Genomic DNA, 22,150 nt, shown 5'->3' on the forward strand with positions numbered 1-22,150 from the left:
TCTTTTTAGTCATTTGGCCAGTTCCCGCAATCCTGCAGTCACTCAGGTTCTTCTTTTTAATCTGCACAGTGGATTCTTCTGCTGCCTTTCAGCCTTATTCCATTTTTATAAATGTTGCTCGTCTTTTTTTATCCAGCCAGGTCCCTTGACTCTGCATTAGGTCAGGTCTGGCAATGGACCTCAACATGCCCTGGTGGAGTCCTTCAGTCTGCGAACCAGCTTGTTTTTAGGTGCACTGTAACTGTGTTTTCAATTTAGATGCGCTTCCGATAGGTGAGGTGGCAGTCTCTTTAGTTTTTCATGCCTCGAGATTCTGAGTTCCACCTCCAATTTTTCTGGGATTTCAGCGTTCACCCTTCACTGCCGCCATGTTGTACGGTTGTCTAGTGTCTCACTAAGAGGTCGGTATGGTCGAACATTAACCATTTATTGATTAACCGTTAACTGTTTGGGGTGCTGTCTCCATGACTCTACTGTCAGGTACTCTGCATCATCCGGTGTTCAGTACTATTCTCCTGTCCCACATTAACCCTTGCAGCACAATTCTCAACAGTTAAAAACCACAATAATGCTGCAGGACCCAGTGTCAACCATAAAGAACACCATATTTCACTTAAATATATGTCTGTGCCAGAGTATCCCAAGGCTCGGGATTAAATGCCCACACCTGGGATACCTCGCCATGGCGCTATTTAACACTTTGGGCGGGGGGGGCTCAGGCGATCGGAGGCCCCTGGATGGCTCTGGGTAGGCTGGTACCCTGGCATCTCCGATGGCACCCCGGCACCTTGGCACTGCCAGCCTTGCATCTTGGCACTGCCACGGTGTCAGGCCTGTGGGCGGCAAGAAACACCCTGCTAAACGCAGCCATAACGGCACCCTGTTTTTCTTTTCTATTAAATCGCACACAAACTGGCATAAATGGCACCAAGCCAATGCAAATATGGTCAGTCGCTAGCGAGTATGATTATTACACGGTGACACAGTGGTTAGCATTGCTGCCTACAGCGCTGAGGACCCGGGTTCGAATCCCGGCCCTGGGTCACTGTCCGTGTGGAGTTTGCACGTTCTCCCCGTGTCTGCGTGGGTTTCACCCTCACAACCCAAAGATGTGCAGGTTAGGTGGATCGGCCACGCTGAATTGCCCCTTAATTGGAAACAAATATTTGGATACGCTAAATTTATTTTTAAAAAGTATGATTGTTACTGATCATGGGTTCTGTGGGTCCTTGCATGGCTGATGAGCCTTATCCTAGAGCTGCATTTTCGGACGCACACTTGGCAGGTGTTTCTGGGAAGTGGGATTGGGCCTTGGACTCAACATCGCTGGTATTCCTTTCTCAAGCTCCTCTTTCTGGGCCTTCTCTTGCCCTCGGGTGTGGAACATAGGACATACGGTGCAGAAGGAGGCCATTCGGCCCATCGAGTCCGCACCGACCCACTTAAGCCCTCACTTCCACCCTATCACAGTAACCCAATAACCCATCCTAACCTTTTTGTTTTGGACACTAAGGGCAATTTAGCATGGCCAATCCACCTAACCTGCACATCTTTAGACTGTGGGAGGAAACCGGAGCACCCAGAGGAAACCCACGCAGACACGGGGGGAACGTGCAGATTCCGCACAGACAGTGACCCAGCGGGGAATCGAACCTGGGATCCTGGCGCTGTGAAGCCACTTGCACTATCGTGTTCTTGAAGAATTATGTTCCTTCAAACAGGAGGTTCCTCCAAGAAGGTCTCTTCTGAGCAAGGATCGTTCAGGCATTGATGTCTACAATGCATTTCTTGAGGTAAGCCTTCAGGCTGTCTTTGGAGCATTTCCTTTGTCCTCCTGTTTGGAAACCTTCCTTAGGTTGGGCAAGGAAGATTTGCTTTGGTAGTCAGCACTATGGCATCCTGAGCACATGGGCAGTCCGGTGGAGTTAATTTTGGATGATCATGGCCTCAATGCTGGTGCTCTTGATTCCTTCATGGATCCTGATGTGAGTATGTCTGTCCTCCCAGCTGATGAAGAGAATCTAGTTCAGACAGCATCGATGGTACCTCTCCAGTGCCCAGAGTTGCCGTCTGTACATAGTCCAAATTTCAGAGCCGTACAGAAGAGTTAGGAAGATGCTTGTACATGAGGCTATTGATATTGGCAGTCATCCAAGACTCTTGTCCTCATGTGTCCGGAGGCAGCACTCATGGTTTGGAGACAATGTTGCATCTCCATATTGCTATTAGCCTTAGATGAGACATGGCTCCCCAGGTCGAGGAAATGTGCAGTATCAGAATGTGTATTAATGAAAAATGATTGACCAAGACGAGTTGCAGAATGACACTAATGTGACTGTTTCTTCTTCATTGATGGGAGTGAATGTTGCTGGCATGGCGAGCATTTATGGTCCCGTCCATAATTGCCCTGAGAAAATAGTGGGAGCTGTCTTCTTGAACTGCTGTAGTCCACATGGTGTAGCTACAAGGATGTTTCAGGTTCTGATCCAACAACAGCGAAGGACAAGTGACATAGATCCAATAGTGACATAGATATGTGACTTGGAGAGGAAATACAGGTGGCAGCATTCCCATACAGCTGCTACCTTGTTCTTGTAGCGGCCACGGTTTTAGAAGGTGCTGGCGAAGGAGCCTTGGCGAGCGGCTGCAGTGCATCATTTATGGCAGCAGTCTGTGCTGCCACTCTTCACCAATACTGAAGAAATTGAATGTTTGAATTACTGGAAGAGCTGATCAAATAAGTTGTGTTACCCTCAACAGTGTCAAGCTTCTTGCATTTTGTTGGAGATGCACCCATCTAGGCAAGTGCAGAGTATTCCATCACATACCTGATTTGTTCATTGCAGATAGTGGACAGACCTTAGCAAGTCAGGAGGTGAGGCAATCATCATACTACCCCAGGCTCTGATCTGCTCATGGCTGGTACAGACTACTCCTGGTTTCAAAGATATCAATCATTCTATAATATGCAATCATCTATCTCTGAACTGAGTGGGCAGCATGAACTTATGATCAAAGAAGAGTCCAAGCTTTCAGCTAAAACTGAATATGGCTCTACTCCTAAGTGTAAAAGTGTGTTTAAATGTTGAAAACTTCAAACAGCAAATATAGTGGCCCGAAATGTTTCACGTCATTGAGGATGAACCATCGTTGTTTCAAAACTTGAATGTGTCCATTAATTATGTGAAAATCATTGCCAGCGTTTGTGAAAGAAATGAAATGAAGCAGCTATTGTCTTCATCTGTGACATGAAACAGATGAATAGCAAGTAAATAATTTGAACAGGAAAATGTTCCTGCTCCCATTCACTAATAGGTAACCATAGCTCTTCACAGCACAACATGTGAGAGCATGAAATAAGATTATAATAAACTACATTTGTTTATCATGACAAGTGCACTTAATTTTCTTGCAAGCTGTTGTCCAACAGCACAGATAATGTTGTCATTGTTGCATTTTGCAATCAAGCCTGTAATTATAATCAATTTTCATTCGGCACATTGGCTGAATACAATTTTAATTACAGTACATCAAATAAGCATTGCCATATACATGAGCACATTATTCAGTTTTACTGGTCAAAAGATTTATCTGTTAGCTCTGCACAATATCTGAACTGCACAGAGCTTTCATCTATGTTCGCTGTCCATTTCTTATTCATGACCGGGTTGCGAGCTACTGGAGTAAAAGAGGCATTAAGAATTATCGGTCCCTGTTGCTGACAGCTTTGTTATAGTGGGCACACTGGTATAAAAGTCACATCCGAGGTCAGCAGAAATGCAATATTACCTAGCACGTGCCAATATTCAGATTTACAGACCGTGAAGAAATATCATAGAACTGTAACCTATGGATCTGATATCACCTCAAAACAGCAGGACGTGTTATTAAAATTTAATGATCCAAGTTGGAATTGCAGTACTCAGACCAAATGCCCACAAATTGTTTCAAAATAGTTTAAAATCACAGTCCGTTCCTTAATATAGCAAGTACAGTTAGTCGCAAGTGTGTAAATACAATTTCACATATACCTATAAAAAAACAAAAATTGGCACTTTATCCACGTTTACAGGATTGGCACCAGGAGGAAGGAACTGGAGGTGTTCAGTCTCTCAAAACCTAATAGTTTTCAATGATTATTTGAAAGTGACAAGGAAATTCACCCAAAGCTGGCTGAATATTTCTTACGTGTGTACAAGAGGTGCTGATTATATCACTGAGACCCACCCAACTATAATTTTGACTTCAGTAGCCTGAGCATGAAGCCATGGTGAGTTTCCTACTGGGCTCACCAAGTTGGGAAAGCCCAAAAAAGGCCAGGTGCTAAGCATCCATTTTAGACTTTCCTCTCGGGCTAGGCATACTCCTCCATGTCCCACAAAGAAAACCTTGCCCTGCCCTGGCATGGGATCAGTCCCCCTTCTAGATCACAAAACCACCAAGATAATTCATTGCACTTGAGATAACCTACAAGGCTATGGACCAAGAGCTGGAAAAGTGGGATTTGGCTGGATGACTACTTGTTTGCTGACATGGAGGTGATTGGCCAAACAGCCTCCTCCCATGCTGTAAATTTCGATGATGCCAAGAAGCTTGATAATTTAAATAGAGAAAACCTAATTTCTGGAACACTTTCTGGACATGGCAACATTCATCCAAAGACTGTCAGTTTACACATCTTTGTCGCACTCACTTATTGCCCCTACACTCACTAATCTACATTGACTCAATTATAAAATTCTCATGTACAAATCTCTTCAATACATTACTCTTCCCTGTCTCTGTAACCTCCTCCAGTCCTATAATTCTCCATGTAATCAACATCTCTCCAACTCTGGACTCCTATGCATCCCCCATTCCCTTTATTTCACTATTGGAGACTCTGCCTTCAGTTTACTAAGCCCTGAGCTCTTTAATTTCTTCGCTAACCTGTGTTCTCCAACTCATTCCCCCTCATTTGAAACCATCCCTTAATCGTAGTTTTTGACCATGCTTTTATTTACCTGTCCCGGTACTTCAATCTTGGGCTCAGTGTTCATTTGTGTCCTATTGTGCTCCAATGGGGGTGTTTTGGGGATAAAAGGACTTGTATGTATTTTGCAGGACTTCAGGTTGTCCCAAAGCACTTGCAAGGGAATGAAGTAGTTTTGAAGTGTAGTCACTGTTGTAATATAGGAAATGTAGCAGCTGATTTGTACACAGCAAGCTCCCACAAACATCAGTGATGTAAATGGACAGATTATGGTTTTTTTAGTTTCTTTTACAGGAATATATATAGGTCTGGACACTGGAGGAAATTCCCCTCCTCTTTGAAATATTAAGGTAATGTTTTATGCACACCTGAGAGAGCAGGCATAGTTTAACACAGGGGTGGGCAAACTACGACCCGCGGGCCGCGGCCCACCAAGGTCAAGTCATTAAAAAATTTAAAAAAAATTTTTTTTTAATTTTTAATTAAAATTTTTTTTTTTATAAGGTTAATGGGGGGGGGGGGCTGTTGAGTTACTGGTATAGGGTGGATACGTTGACTTGAGTAGGGTGATCATTGCTCGGCACAACATCGAGGGCCGAAGGGCCTGTTCTGTGCTGTACTGTTCTATGTTCTATATGAGGCGCCCAGAATCATAACCGGGTGAAGCGCCATTTTTGAAAAGTAGAGAAAAAGAGGGCTAAAGGCAGGATGCCGCCGGGGGAAGCGCTGAGGTATATGCCGCACGCTAATTGGTTACAACCGGGACTATTAATTAATATACTATGCGGCCCTTTAAAATTGTGAATTTCTGAATGTGGCCCTTGCACGGAAAAGTTTGCCCACCCCTGGTTTAACAGCTCAACTGATGGTCTGTAACCTCCAACAGTGAAGGACTCCCTCAGTACCGTATACAACTATCAACCTCGGTTATTTTCTCAAATATCTAGACTAGAAATTGAAATAATCTTCTACCCAGAAATCATAGTGCTCCCACTGAATTAAGGCTTATATTTGACTACCATATTAAATGCATTGTATAATTCGGAACTTAGTCATGTTTCGATATTAGTTTGAACAATATATGCTCAATATTCAGCACTAAATCACTTTAGCAACAATCCAATACATCTTTAAAAAAACAGAGGCACAAAATTCAGGCGAATTAAACTACTGCTGTGTATATTTTTTAAAAAACAGATTTACTATCTACGGATTTATTCATATTTTTGTGAATATTTGAATTTATTGCCGCATGAGATGAAAAGGAAATAAAACTACTAAATTTTGGATATGTTGACCAGGCGACACGCACCTATTGATTTATACCCATCAGCTGCACAGAATTGCACGCATCTTCCAGAATACAAAAGCACAATATCGACCAACGCAGAATGACATCTCAGAGACTGATCTTTAGCTGATGAAAATAAATAGAATCCAAATAACTTCTCCATTGTAATTTTTATCTAATACTGTTTGGCTTCTGTAACCCTTTCTGAATGTCATCTAATGCATCATTACTGACTTATGGAACACATGTCGAATAAATGAGAATGAGAACACGGCAATGATGCTACTGTCATAGTTTTGGAAGGAAATTATTAGGTAGAGATTCAATTTCATTGCAAACTGATGGAAGCACTATTTTGTTTGAAATTGTGTGTGTTACAAATCTCAAGCCTATCTTCGATATTCTCCTGGTCTCAGCGGTGGTGAACACTCCTGTAAGCATTTCCTGTTTCGGCAATGTGACCACATGGTCCAGTAGCTCAATGTTTTTCAAACTTTTTTCCCGGGGACCCATTTTTACCAACCGGCCAACCTTCGGGACCCACGCCGGCCGACCTTCGCGGCCCACGCCGGCCGACCTTCGGGGCCCACCATTTTCTCTTACCTTGTTTACTGCTGACAAAAATGGAGGAATCGCAATCGAGCCCAAAGCATGTGATGTCAAAGTTCGGGGGGCATGACCTGCTTTCTGCCTCCCTTCAGGTACAGTAAGAAGTCTTACAACACCAGGTCAAAGTCCAACAGGTTTGTTTCAAACACGAGCTTTCGGAGCGCAGCTCCTTCCTCAGGTGAATGGCGAGGTATGTTCCAGAAACATTTATATAGACAAAGTCAGAGATGCTGGACAATGCTTGGAATGCGAGCATTTGCAGGTAATCAAATCATTACAGATCCAGGGAGAGGGATAATCACAGGTTAAAGAGGTGTGAATTGTCTCAAGCCCTGTGTGAGAACCTCTCTGACCACATCGAGGGCATCTTGAAACCCATCGCACAAGGTACATCCAGCTTCTGTCGCGACATGACGGACTTCCTACAGAAACTCAGCACCCATGGACCAGTTGAACCAGGAACATTCCTCGTCACAATGGATGTCTCGGCACTCTACACCAGCAGTCTGTGCTGCCAATCTTCCTTAAACCACTCTGCCTCTTTAACTCTTTCTCTCTCTCTCACTTCCTTTAAGCCTCTCCGCCTGTCACGGCTCTCGCAATTGCGCAAATTTGTGCGCGGCAGACGGATTTTAACAGTGCCGGATACAAGCGGCCTTCAAAAAGGCCGCGACCTATTAAAAAAATGTGACCGCACTGCGCACCGATGAGCGGGCACGCAACCTGTAACCCACCCGTGGGTCGTAACCCAGGCTTTGAAAATGCTCATCATTTTTTCACTATCTCCAGAGAGATTAGTAACTTTTAAAAAGGTATTTCAATTCCCAGTGACCAACCTAAAGGAATCACATAACACGATTTTCAAGTATTAAAACTTTAACTGTCATAAACTAAAGCAACATTGGCTAAACTAAAGCAACATTGACTAAACATTACCTAGTAGGCAACTAATACATAAAATTGCAGAAATGTTTTCCCTCCTTTAAAACAACCAAAATCCCATGCCACCATTATACTGCACTGCCTGCTCGCTGAAGAATCGCAGGCACCAGTCCAACACTCCCAGCTTCCAAGGGTTCGATTCACCCTGTTTTGTTGGGCATGATCTAACGGCTGTTCATGCAAGCGGGATATTCTGGTCCCATGCCGGCACATGGGTTTCCAGGCAATCTCATTGATCACGGCGGGGCTGGTAAATCCCGGCGGGGCTGGTAAGTCCCGCTGGCGGGCTGTCTCTGCCGCCGTGATGGGTTGGTCAGTAAATCCCGCCCAGTTCTGTAAATTCACTGGAAATTGCACTGTAAATTCTATGATTCTATGAGTTGAGTTGCAACATTAAGTAACTATCAAAAGACGCTTCTTCAAAATTCCACAGAAGTCCCAAACCAATTACTAACATTAAGGCCTACACCCAATGATTCCTTCCCTGGGCCATGATGTGGAGATGCCGGCGTTGGACTGGGGTGAGCACAGTAAGAAATCTTACAACACCAGGTTAAAGTCCAACATGTTTGTTTCAAACACTAGCTTTCGGAGCACTGCTTCTTCCTCAGGTGAAGGAATCCTCCTCACCTTCCTCACCCGAGGAAGGAGCAGTGCTCCGTAAGCTAGTGTTTGAAACAAACATTTTGGACTTTAACCTGGTGTTGTAAGACTTCTTACTTCCCTGGGCCAAGCCAGGAATGAATCTTTCGGGATCTTTAGATTACCATGGGGTGCCTCTCTTTGACCAGAGATGATGTTCCCTCTGCATTCTGACTGATAGTCCACAGAAAGGCAGCACACTCCTCCCTGCTGAACACACTAATCCACTCTTTGTGACACCGCTTAGTCTGAAACCTCAGACAGAAAGTCTGCCCACCTTCTCCTGCCTCTGGTTTCAGGTGTGGGATAATTGCACTTTACTCTGCAAGTCTCAAATCTAGACCCTCCTAACTTGATGGTAACAAAGGCTGGTTGTCAGGTAGAATTCTGAACAGATTATATGATTCTCTACACTGTTCCATTTTATCTTAAATTGAAAAGTCACGGGCAGCACGGTGGCACAGTGGTTAGCATTGCTGCCTACGGCGCTGAGGACCCGGGTTCGAATCCCGGCCCTGGGTCACTGTCCGTGTGGAGTTTGCACATTCTCCCCGTGTTTGCGTGGGTTTCACCCCCACAACCCAAAGATGTGCAGGGTAGGCGGATTGGCCATGCTAAATTGCCCCTTAATTGGAAAATATAATTGGGTACCCTAAATTTAAAAAAAAAAAAAAATTGAAAAGTCACCATAGTCCCAGATGACCATAGGCTGCTTTCCCCTTTGAGGAAGAGAGCTGAAAGATGGTGATTTAATCTGAGAATCACTACACCTCTTGCAAGGGACAAGGGGGATAACCCATGTTGTTGGCCTCACTCTGCACCATGAACCAGTTGCCCAACCAACTGGGCCCCCATACGAGCAATGTTTCAAAACACAACAATTTTATAAAATCTTGTATTCATAACAAAATGATATTGTCACCAAGGTGGGTGTATGAGTTGATTGTCCCTTTAAGGGCAACACAGCAGAGGAAGAAGACCCCTTGTGGTCTGAACGCGACATTATGTGACTAATTTAAATATCTTGAATGGACATCCGATCTGGGGCAGACAATGAAATCTTTCCATCTGTCTCAATGGGCTCATTGAGATTCGGCTGGACCCCAGTGGTAGCACTAACTCTCAGTCAGAGATTGGGGGTTCAAATTGCATCTGGGAAATTAAGCACATAATAATTCAGGCTAGCATTCCAGTGTACTGAGGGAGTGCTGTCTTTCAGATTCTTAAATAGATGTTAATCAGAGAGCCTGTCTTCCCGCTCAGATAGATGTTGAAGACCCTATTACACTATTCTAGTCTCTCCCTCGCCTGGCAATGATATTGACTAGTGCATTTTCAGCAGCCCACACTCTGAAATTTCCTTCCTAAACATCTCCATTGCCCCTCTATTAGTAGCTTACTGGGCTCCTCATTGTTTCAATGACACTAGATAAAAGGCCACTGAAGGTTGTTGCGCATTTTCATATGCAAAATATTTGGCCACTGTAAGCCCTATTGTTGGGATACAGGCTTTGGAAGATACCAGATGCTTTAAAACATGCAAATCTCCGAATTAGGTGAGTCCCAGCTCGCCATATGTTTACAACAATCAAGATAAAGGGCAATGAAAGTGACAGTTGGAAAGATAAAAAGTAAATATAATGTCAGGAGTCCTAAATGGTTAAAGTTGAGCATTGCCACTTTTATAACATTTGTATTAGTGGGAGCAATATTAGCTGTGAAGTGATAGCAGTATCACCTTTGCGGCCTGGCAAAGTACAATTCAGTTTTAGATTACAAGCAAAGGAATCTGGGTCAGTGCAATTTCAGTACAGATTAGAACTGCTGAATAAATTTTAGTCACTGCACTTTCTGTCACATCAAAAAGAATATTTGTATGACTTCAGACTGGCAGCAGCTAGTGTGATATTTTGCTTCACACTGGCAGTCAAATTACAAGTAAATCTGTTAAACACACATATCCTGCAACTATGGATGGATTTCAACACATTCTACTTTCAGAAGAATTGTATGTGCTTAGAAGCATCACAATGCATAATGTATCATCAAATAACAGCACCAAGTGCCATTGGACTGGGCTCGAATTTAACTCCAGGTAGGGAAGCAAAATAGGGAGCAGATGCTCCATTTTGGGAATGTTAAAAGAGATGCTTTGTTAATGGCCGGGTCTCATTAACATGTCACTTGCCAATTTTTCAACTAAAACAGCCAAAAAATTAATGGGAAATGGCAGCCCAGCTGTTAAAATCAGGCAGCTGGAAACACTACCAAAAACCAAGGGGAAGAGACTCCCTGGTAGGTCTCCAATTACCAAGGGGGGGCCCAAAGTTTCCTTCTGGAACATGGAGGAGTATTCTGCTCCTCATGGTCTGCAAAGGTGAAGCATAATCTTTAAAATATACTTTTACTGCCCCTGTTCTGGTTTTGGCTGTTGTTCCTGGCTGGGAAACCAGCATTGATTCCCCACTCATGCTTCAGAGTTAAAATGGCAGATCAGATCCCAATTACATCATCAGGTGCTGATCTGCATATTTAAAGTGGCTTGGAGCAGGTGTCTTTGCAGCTGTAATTTAAAATTGCTGCAAGTCACATCAGAGCAGAACATGTTTGGTTTGCTTTCTTGGAGTAAAATGCAACCTTGGTGATTCATGCTGTCGGGTCAGTGTCATTGCAGACATGATTGTTAACTGATCCAACAGTGGTGTTTCTCAGTGTAGATCTCGTGTGAAAAGCTAATGGAGAACGCATATGACTTAAACACTGATTATGTTGAGGATCTGCCATCAGCGCCATTCAGTTCACTCTGGGATGGCGAGTGACTGGCTGTTGGAAGATTTGGACTGTACAATGCAATGAATTGATTTAATCAAAAGCAATCATTTCCCTGAAATCGCTTTCGGGTTTGAGATGTTAGTGTAATAAAACAAATTGGAAGGTAGCTTGTAAAACATTTATTGGATAGAAGACATTAAATAACTTTGCTAAACCGTGAAAAGAACAATGGTTTTTCTTGTCATATAAAACAACTGGAACATTTAATTTGAAGGACAGTTTGTTTATCTAATCATTATTCACAGACAAATAAAATGTCCTGCATTATTTCAATCAGCTTTCCAAAAATCCCAATTCGAGCAATGATAGTAAGATAATAATCTTTATTAGTGTCACAATTAGGCTTACATTCTGACTTCGAACTATCGTGAGCAACCTATTTGTAAACATTGATCACTTGGAACATGGGGTGACATAGTGATTAGCACAGCTGCCTCACAGCGTCAGGGACTCGGGTTCAATTCCAACCTTGGGTGACTGTCTGAGTAGAGCTTGCACTTTCTCCCCATGCCAGGGTGTTCCTGTTTTGTCCCACAGTCCAAAGATGTGCAGGTTAGATGTGCAATGCTAAATTGCCCCTTGGTATCAGAAAGGATGGGTGGGATTATGAGGATGGGGCAGGGGAGTGCACCGAGGTACAGAAAGGGCCGGTGCAGACTCGATGGGCTGAATGGCCTCCTTCTGCACTGTACGTACTCTATGATTCTATGAAAGCTAAAGTAAGCATTAGTTAGTATTTTACGATGTGAATGTGATGCTTTTGTGGCTTTCGGTTTTGTCAGGTTTAAAACCTGATAACGTAGCTCCATGTACACCCAGCAGAGGGAGTATATCAAGGGATAATTGCTGCCATTTGTTCAATGCCCTTCTGCCTTTCCAAATATATACAGCCAGCAAGTTGAAAATGTGCTCCTAACAGAGAATAGGATTCTCCATCCCGCCGCTGAAATTGGGAAACCCGAGAAAAACCCACATCAGCCCAAAAACGGAATCAGCGCCCGGTGGCAGACATGTCGCTAGTCTCTGGTCCCGCTACGCTGGCCAAAGTGCGTTTCCCATCCTGCGCCGAAGGGAACATGCAAACTGCTCATATGCATTCGGTTGGTCACCCGAACCTCCAAACCTCTCCCCCCCGCCCCCCAGCCCCCCACCATTAGCTTCACCCATCCCAGCAAGGTGGCGTATGATTTGGTGCAAGTATTTACAATGTCCTGGCACAATGGCCTTTGAGGGGAACAAGGAAGTGAGTACCATTTTCATTGTTTTCCAGCTTGTTGTTTTATGTCTGCCTGGAGTTCTGGAACTAGTGTGGGCAATGGTGAGGGCAGCTGAGCAATCAAACTCAGGAAGGCCATGTAATTTGGGGGGGTTGGATGGTTAAGGGAGGCATCGCCTTGGTGGCAGTGTCTGTCTCTCCCTCCTGTCCTGCACAGACATGGAATTTGGAACTCAGACTGCCATTCTAACCATCTCCGTGGCCATGTTGCCATCATGGATGCACGGTGGCGACAGCACCAGGGTCAGCCCAGGAAAGACCCTGCACGGCAGGAGACTGCGCCAGAACAGCAGGGGCCAGCTGGTGAAGCTCAGATTCTGGCTGTCTAATCTACCACACAATGAAGGAAGTACGAAGACGGCGCCATATCAGGCCGCATTTCTACCATCGGCGCTCATCCTTCAAGGAGCTGCCGGATTGCGTGTGCTGCCATCAACTCCACCTCATCAAGGACACCATGTGCTACCTGTGCCCGGGCAGCTATCTACATCAATTTCTTTTTTTTTAATGTTTTTTATTGGTTATTTTGCACATGGTATATTTACAGGTGTATACAAAGAGGGAAAAAAAAGAGGATAACAAAAACACTGTATAAATTTTAAAAACACATAAATAAAAAACCAAGGGGTGGGAAAGTAAACACTGGGGAGGTATATATACATAGAAGCACTGGAGAGACCATTACATTATACATGCTCCGGTTTTTTTTCTTCTGCTTTTTTTTAGCAAAGAGAGTACATGCAACACCAGCAACACAAAATAGATCTGGATTGAGGGGGGTGGGTGGGGGGGGGGGGGGCATGTTGCTTGCTTCTCCTGGTGAATTTTCGCTGTTGTTTTGTGTTTGCCTCCGCTTCGGTCGTCCGTCCTTCCTTCCACTTTGTGTTTGCCCCCTGTCCTTATTTCTTCCCTCCTCCCCTTCCCTGATCGATTTCCCCCCCCCCCCCCCCCCCCCCCACCACTCTCTCTCTCCTGCAGCTCCCCTTTCTTTCCTGTTGTGTTTGGCTACCTCCTCTTGCACTATTCCCCCCCGCTCGCCCCCCCCACCCCTACCCCCCCAGGTCTTTCCCTCCTTCCTTCTTTGTTCTCACGTTTGGCTACTTTCCCCTGGCTCTTGGTTACTTGATTATTTATTTGTTTGTTCATTGGCCACAAACAGGTCCCGGACCAGTTGGGTGAATGGCTCCCATGTTCTGAAGAAGCCATCTTCTAACCCCCGGATGGCGAATTTTATTTTCTCCATGTGGAGAAATTCCGATAGATTGGATAGCCAGTCTGCAGCTTTAGGTGGTGCTGCAGACCACTAGCCATGCAGGATTCTATGACGGGCGATCAGAGAGGCAAAGGCAAGGGCGTCCGCACTCCTCTCCATGAAGGGATCTGGCTGGTCTGATATCCCGAAGACCGTCGCTTTCGGGCATGGCTCCACCCTCATCACCACCACCTTGGTCATTGCCTCACTCCGGGGTTTCCCTTTGTTAGGGGCCTGTCCAAGATGGCCATTGTCACTGCTCTCCCCTTGCGGTCAGGTGCCTGCACTCCGGGGTTTCCCTTTGTCCAGGGGGCAGCCAACATGGCCACCAACTGTGCATCCGCCACGTGGGTAGGCCCCTGCACTCCGGGGTCTCCCATCGCCCAGAGACAGTACTGGGTGGTTACTTGCCATGCTTCTTTGCCCCTGGATGCAGCCCTTTGTAGCCTTATTGCTGCTCTCGCTCTAGTCCTATTTTTACCCCCTTCCCTCTGTTCTCCCCACCCCCCGGCTTCTCCCTTCCTCCCTCCTTATCTCCTCTGTCCCGTGTTCCCCTCTTTTGCCCCCCTTCCCCCAGCTCCTATCCCCGTTTGCTCCCCCATCCTCATTGTGTCCCCCCCCCCCCCCCCCCCCCCCCCCCACTTTTCCATGTCTTTGATGGTCGCCTCTTGGGCTTCCAGCCTCTTCTCCGCTCTGCTCAGGGCGAGCTGTATTTGGGCCAGGGTCTCCACCACCGCGGCCTTCACTGCGGCCTCAATGTCCACTTTTACCTCCGCCTTTACCTCCTGTTAGTGCTTCCTCAGTGGGGTTTGTTCATGTCTGCCTTGCTCCTTTTGTTTCCGCGAAACATGCGCTCCGCCGCCTCGTGCGCTGGTTGGTTCATCCGAGAGTGGTCGTCCCTGGCCCCTTCTACTCCTGGTCTCTGTTCTGGCTCTGGTTTGGCATCTTCCAGGCATTTTTCCTTATATTTCTATATTTCCTTGACTTTCTTCCTTCCTCTGTCTTATTAAAGTTGGAGAATGAATTGCTGCGTCTTTTTGGTGAATTATCGTTGTAAAGTGGCCCATGGGTGGAGAGCGACCTAACGTGTGACTGCTCAGCACATTGTCATCACCGGAAGTCTATCTACATCAATTTCAACCTGAACCAGGTCGATCAGGATGCCTGGGTTGCTGGATTTGCTGCCTTCATTGGCATGCCCTGGGTCCAGGGAGTTATTGATGACACGCATGCCACCCTCAGAGCACTGGCTTGACAGTAGGTGCCCTCCATTGACAGGAAGTGGTTTCACTCTCTGAACATGCAGCTGGTGCAATCACCAGCTGCACATCGTGCCCGTCTATGCACAATACCCAGGCAGCGGGCACGACACTTATGCCCTGCTGCACTCGGTGCTTCCTGGCACCTTTGAAGCACTCCCTCGTGTGAGGGGTTGGCTAGTGGGTGACAAGGCCTACCCAATAAGGTCATGGCTGACGCCCCAGTGGTGAGGTGATTTAAATGCTCACTCAGCAACCAGGAGTGTCATCGAGCGGTGCATAGGGCTTCTAATGGTGCACATCCGCTGCCTTGTCTGGTCTGGTGGGGCTCTCTATTATGGCTCGCAGGGGGGCCTCGTGCATCATGGTGGCCAGCTGCATCCTGCACAACATCATGCAGTAAGGGGGCGACATTCTAGAGGAGGGGGAATAACGACAGGTCTCGTCAGACAAGGAGGACGAGGACGGTGTCCAGGATGAGCTAAGCGAGAAGCCGGAATTGGACCGACTGGTCATGGATCAAGTCCTTCAGGGCCATAGAACCTGATTAGCTCCCGATTTGCCGCCTCGAAGGCCAAAAGACCGGCAGCTTCATCACGATCACCCCTCCATCACCCTGGCCCTCTCCCTCACATTCCCCTTAGTCTTTCACCCCACCTTCCCCTTAACCTGTCACTCCAACTTCCCCTTTGACTTTCACCCCTTCCCATGACAACAGCTCCATCTCCCCCCTCCGAGGGTCATCTCATCATCACAACAGGGTGTTGGGCCTGGGTTGGCAGTATCAGCGGGACTTGTCTGTCGGATGGAGGAAGATGACGACTCGCTGTGAGATGGACAACCGGGGATCATCAAGGCAGACAGTGTTCTGTTACCTAAAAGACAAGAGTCAGATTTTGTCACACACTGAGGAGCCCCCTGCCTGGACCACAAACATTTCACTCTTGACCGTATTTAATTTGTATCCTGAGAACTGGCCGAACTTCCTCAGCATTCCCAGTATAGTTCCCATCCCGGCCACTGGGTCCGACACGTACAGGAGCAGGTCGTCTGCATAAAGAGAAACCCTGTGTTCAACCCCGCTCCTCACCATCCCCTTCCAACCCTCTGCGGCTCTCAGCGCAATCGCCAGCGGCTCTATGGCCAGCGCAAACAGCAGCAGGGAGAGCGGGCAGCCCTGTCTGGTCCCTCGGTACAACCTAAAGTACTCCGACACTTCTCTGTTGGTCCTGACGCTGGCCCTCGGGGCCTGATATAATAATTTGATCCAATCCACCAATCCCTCCCCGAACCCAAACCGTCCGAGCACCTCCCATAGATAGTCCCACTCCACCCGGTCAAAGGCCTTCTCGGCGTCCATTGCCACCACTACCTCCACCTCTCTACCCGCCGGGGGCATCATTATAACATTGAGCAATCTCCTCAGATTGGCCGCCAGCTTCCTACCTTTCACGAACCCCGTTTGATCCTCCCCAATCACCTCCGGTACACAGTCCTCCATTCTACCCGCCAGTACCTTTGCCAGGAGCTTGGCGTCTACATTAATCAGGAAGATTGGCCTGTAGGACCCGCACGCCTCCTGGTCTTTACCCCGCTTCAATATCAGAGATATGGTGGCTTGTGACATTGTCGGCGGCAGGGTCCCTCTGTCCCTTGCCTCATTGAAAACCCTCGCCAAGACCGGGCCCACCAGCTCAGAGAACTTCCTATAAAACTCTACTGGGTATCCATCCGGCCCCGGGGACTTCCCCGACTGCATTGCGTTAAGGCCCCCCAATACCTCCTCTACTCTAATCGGGGCTCCCAGCTCTTCCACTCGCCCCCCACCAACTGTTGGGAATGTTAACCCGTCCAGAAACCTTTTCATCCCCTCCGGTTCTTCCGGTGGCTCCGAAGTATACAGCTTACGATAGAAGTCCCGGAATACCCTATTCAATTCTGCCGGGTCCTCCACTTTGCGCCCCCCCCTCGTCCCTCACTCTACCTATTTCCCTGGCCGCCTCCCACCTCCTGAGTTGCTGCGCTAACAGTCTGCTAGCCTTTTCCCCATGCTCGTACACCACTCCCCTCGCCTTCCTAAGCTGTTCCACGGCCCTGCTCGTGGATAGTGCCCCCAGTTCCGCCTGTAGTCTCTGCCTCTCCCTGAGTAAAATCTCCCCCAGGGACTCCGTGTGCTCTTCATCTATCTGACCCATTTCCCTGACCAATCTATCCATCTCTGCCCGGTCTGCCTTGGCTCTGTGGGCCCCAATTGAAATCAGCTCCCCCCGCACTACTGCCTTTAGCGCCTCCCACAAGGTCGCCGCTGAGACCTCCCCCGTGTCATTCACCTGCAGGTAATTTTTTATACATTTCCGAAGCCTCTCGCAGATCCCCTCCTCCGACAGCAGTCCCACATCTAGCCTCCATTGCGGGCGTTGATAGCTCGCTCCCCCGAACTGCAGGTCCACCCAATGCGGGGCATGGTCTGAAATGGTAATTGCTGAGTATTCCGTGTTCTTTACCTCCCCCATACAGTCCCTGCTTAGTACAAAGAAATCTATCCTGGAATATACTTTATGGACGTGCGAGTAAAACGAGTAGCCCATTCCTGTTGGCTGTCTATCTCTCCAGGGGTCCACTGCCCCCATTTGCTCCATAAACCCTTTCAGCTCCCTTGCCATTGCTGAGAGTCTACCCCTTCTGGGACATGACCGATCCAAAGTCGGGTTAAGGACCATGTTAAAGTCCCCTCCCATTATTATCCTGCGAGAATCCAGGTCCGGGATCTTCCCCAGCACTCTTTTAATGAAGTCCACGTCATCCCAGTTCGGGGCATATATATTCACCAGCACCACTCTTCTCCTCTCCAGTCTGCCCCGTACCATCAGGTATCTGCCCCCCCCTGTCTGCGGATATGCCCTCTGCCTCAAATTGCACGCGCTTATTGATCATGATTGCCACCCCTCTGGACTTCGAGTCCAAGTCCGAGTGGAAGACCTGGCTAATCCAGCCCTTCCTTAGCCTGGTCTGGTCCGACACTTTCAGATGTGTCTCCTGCAACATAATTACGTCTGCCCTCAGGGCCCGCAAGTGCGCGAACACCCTTGACGTTCCAGGTGATCAGCCTGGTCGGGGGGCACATCCCACCCCCTCCACCCCGCCGGTCAGCCATAGCCTTTCTCGGGCCGGCCCCTGGCCCGTGCGTCGTGCCATTCCTGGCCCGCCCTTTGGCTGCCTCCACCCTCGACCTCCTTTCCAGTGCAGAACAATCCCCCCCTCCCCTAACCCCATCCCCCGATACCCCCACCCCTGCCATCTACTGGCTGTAACTTCCCCCCCCCATCTGACTCCCTTGACTAGCCAATCTGCTAGCCCGGTGACTCAACACTCCGGCGCCTTCCTGTCTCATTCCCATTGTTTCCCCGTCCTCCTCCCCACCCACTGGGGCAAGCCGGCTCCAGTGTCTTCCGCGAGCTGCACAAAAAGCACAAACCAGCCCAAACAGGAAAATAAAAACACAGAAAAAAGAGAAAAAGCATATAAATGTCCATAAACAAAGGAAAGAGTCTCAAATGTTCCGCTTGGCCCCTTTGGCCCAGCAAACCGTTGAGCAGCAGTCCAGGCACATTCGGCGTTCCTTCCCACAGAAATCCTCGGGCCCACGAGTAGTATCATTGGGTACGTGTGGGCACATGGCACCCCTAGAGTTAGAAGGGTCTTTTTGGAGCGGAGTAGGGATAGTGGAGGGCTGGCGTTACCCAATCTTTCAGGGTATTACTGGGCGGCAAATGCATCGATGGTACGAAAGTGGATGATGGAAGGGGAGGGGGCAGCTTGGAAGCGCATGGAGAGGGCGTCCTGTGGCAACATAAGCTTAGGGGCACTGGTAACGGCACCATGGCCGCTCCCTCCCACGAGGTATACCACGAGCCCGGTGGTGGCGGCCACCCTCAAGATCTGGGGGCAGTGGAGGCGACACAGGGGGGAAGTGGGGGGTTTGATAAGGGCACCACTAAGAAGGAACCACAGATTTGCACCGGGAAATACAGGAGGGGGATTTCTGAGCTGGCAGAGGGTGGGCATTAGGCAACTGAAGGACTTGTTTATAGAGGGGAGGTTTGCGAGCTTGGGAGAGCTGGAGGAGAAATTCGGGCTCCCCCCGGGGAACACGTTCAGGTAATTCCAAGTGAAGGCATTTGCCAGACGACAGGTAGAGGGGTTTCCCGTGCTTCCCGACAGGGGGGCGAGTGATAGGGTGCTATCAGGGGCCTGGGTCGGGGAGGGGAAGATCTCGGACATTTATAAGATTATGCAGGAGGTGGAGGAGGTACCAGTAGTGGAGTTGAAAGACAAGTGGGAGGTAGAGCTGGGGGAGCAGATAGAGGATGGGACATGGGCAGACGCCCTAGAGAGGGTCAACTCGTCGTCGTCATGTGCGAGACTGAGTCTCATTCAATTTAAGGTACTGCATAGAGCCCACATGACGGGGACAAGGATGAGTCGGTTTTTCGGGGGTGAAGACAGGTGTGTCAGATGTTCGGGAAGCCCTGCGAATCATGCACACATGTTTTGGGCATGTCCGGCACTGGAGGAGTTCTGGAAGGGGGTGGCAGGGACGGTGTCGAGAGTGGTGGGGTCCAGGGTCAAGCCAGGATGGGGACTTGCGATCTTCGGGGTTGGGGTGGAGCCGGGGGTACAGGAGGCGAGGGAGGCTGGAATATTAGCCTTTGCGTCCTTGGTGGCTCGGAGGAGGATCTTGATTCAGTGGAGGGACGCAAGGCCTCCAAGTGTTAACACCTGGTTAAACGACATGGCAAACTTCATCCAATTGGAAAGAATCAAATTCGCCCTGAGAGGGTCGGTGCAGGGGTTTTTCAGGCGATGGCAACCCTTCCTGGACCTCTTAGATCAGAGATAGAAACTGAGGTTGTGACAGCAGCAACCCGGGAGGGGAGGGGAGGGCGGGAGGGAGGGGGGGGGAGGGTGTGGGGGAGGGGAGGGGGGGCGGGGGAGGGGGGATAGCAACGAAGGAAACACGGTATCGGTGGTGTCACGGGCAAGGCCTGCCCGAGGACACTGCCAGAAATGACAAGATGGTCGGGCGGCCGGTTCGTCGGCGGGGGGGGGGAGGCGGGGGGGGCGCGCGGGTAGGGGGTGGGGGGATTCTTGTTAAGTAGGGGGGTTTGACTTTGTTTTGATATAATTCAAATGTAGGGGGGGTTAAAATGTTTGTACTCTGAAAAATTTCTTCAATAAAAAGTATTTAAAAAAAAAAAAAAAAAAAAAAATCCTCGGGCCCTAACTCGCGTCCTTGGGGCCTCCTTTCGGGACCAGCCCCAGGTCCCTCACAAAATCCATCGCTTCTTCGGGCTCGGAGAAGTAGTGGTGTTGACCCTGGTGCGTGACCCATAGCCGAGCTGGGAACAGCAGACCAAACTTCACGTGCTTATTGAACAGCACCTCCTTGACATTCTTAAAGGCTGCTCGCCGCCGAGCCACCTCCTGGCTTAGGTCCTGATAAATGCGGAGAACACTGTTGTTCCACGTGCTGCTCCTGGCGCTCTTTGCCCACTGCAGCACCCGCTCCTTGTCCACGAACATGTGGAACCTAATCACCAGCGGGCGGGGGGGGGGGGGGTCCGCCCGGCCGCCCCTGCCTTGCCTGCACTCTGTGTGCCCCCTCCAGCTCCAGCGGTCGTGGAAAGGCTTCGGCCCCCATCAGCTGCTTCAGCAGGTCTGCTACAAACGCTGCAGCATCAGCTCCCTCAGCCCCCTCTGGGAGGCCGACCATCCTCAGATTGTTCCTGCGGACTCTATTCTCCAGCTCCTCCACTCTGTCCTGCAGTCTTCTCTGGCGCTCTTTCAGGACGTCAACTTCTAGCGCTGCAACCGTTTGCGCATCCGCCTGCTCCTCCACCGCCTCTCCCAGCTCCTTAACTTTAACATCCTGGGCGTCCAGCCTCTGGTTCAGCTGATCCACCACTTTCTGGATTGGGTCCAAGCTGTCCTGCTTCAGCGCTTCAAAACTGGACTTCATTACCTGGAGCATGTTATCCAGCGCCTGCTGGATTGCTGAGTCCGGGGTCCGTGTGTCCGCCATCTTAGGTCCCAGGTAATTTTCTTCAGGTCCTTGTCTCTGTCCCTTTTTCTCCTTCTTCTTATGCCTTCTGGAATCCCGCTGTTCCATGTGCCGCAGCCCGCTCCTCAGCACCTTCGCTGCCGCCTTCCTTCGCCCAGCTCCTTACATTTTACCTCCTGGGCATCTGAAGTGGGTCCAAGCTGTCCTTCCTCAGCAACTCCAAACTTTTTTTCCTTGTCCTGGAGGAAGGAATGTCCGTGGGTCCGCCATCTTACCCTTCAGGTCAGTTTCCTCCTTGTCTCCGTCTCTCTCTCTCTCTTTCTTCTCCTACCTGCTGGCCTCCCACGCTTCCCTCCGCTGCAGCCCGCTCTCCTCTTCCTTCACGGCAGCCTTTTTGCCGCCCCCGTGGTCCCGCTATCGCGGGGAATCAGCTGCTAAGCCCCGCCGGAGTGAGAGCCCGCCGAATGTGCGGCTCACTCGAACATCGCCGCCACCGTAAGTCGCAAGGCTGCATACTTAACCCCCTACTATACTCCTTATACACACATGACTGTGTGGCAAAATTCAACTCCACCTCCAACTACAGGTTTACTGATATCACAACCGTAGCGGGTCAAATCTCAAACAACGACGAGTCAGGTTACAGGAGGGTGATAAAGAACCTAATAACTTCAGGAAGTGAATGTCGCACGTACCCCTGGCTGTATCAATGGTGCCAAGGTGGAGATGGTTGACAGCTTCAAATTCCTAGGTATAAACATCACCAACAATCAGTCCTGGCGCACCCACTGATGAACCATCAATCGAACGCGAGGCGAGTTGCTGTACAAAAGGAAGGCTTTAATCAGGTAGAAGTTAGCCCTGCGGTCGACTACAGTAAATGGACGACCGCCGGGTATTCTGGGTATTTATACCTCGCTCTGGAGGCGGGGTTAACTCAGCCTCTCGACCAATCGGGGAGCCGTCACATGACAGGTCTTAACCAATCGGTCGAGAGGCACATGACCGACCAGG

This window comes from Scyliorhinus canicula, chromosome 11, assembly GCF_902713615.1.
Source record: "Scyliorhinus canicula chromosome 11, sScyCan1.1, whole genome shotgun sequence".
NCBI lineage: Eukaryota > Metazoa > Chordata > Chondrichthyes > Carcharhiniformes > Scyliorhinidae > Scyliorhinus > Scyliorhinus canicula.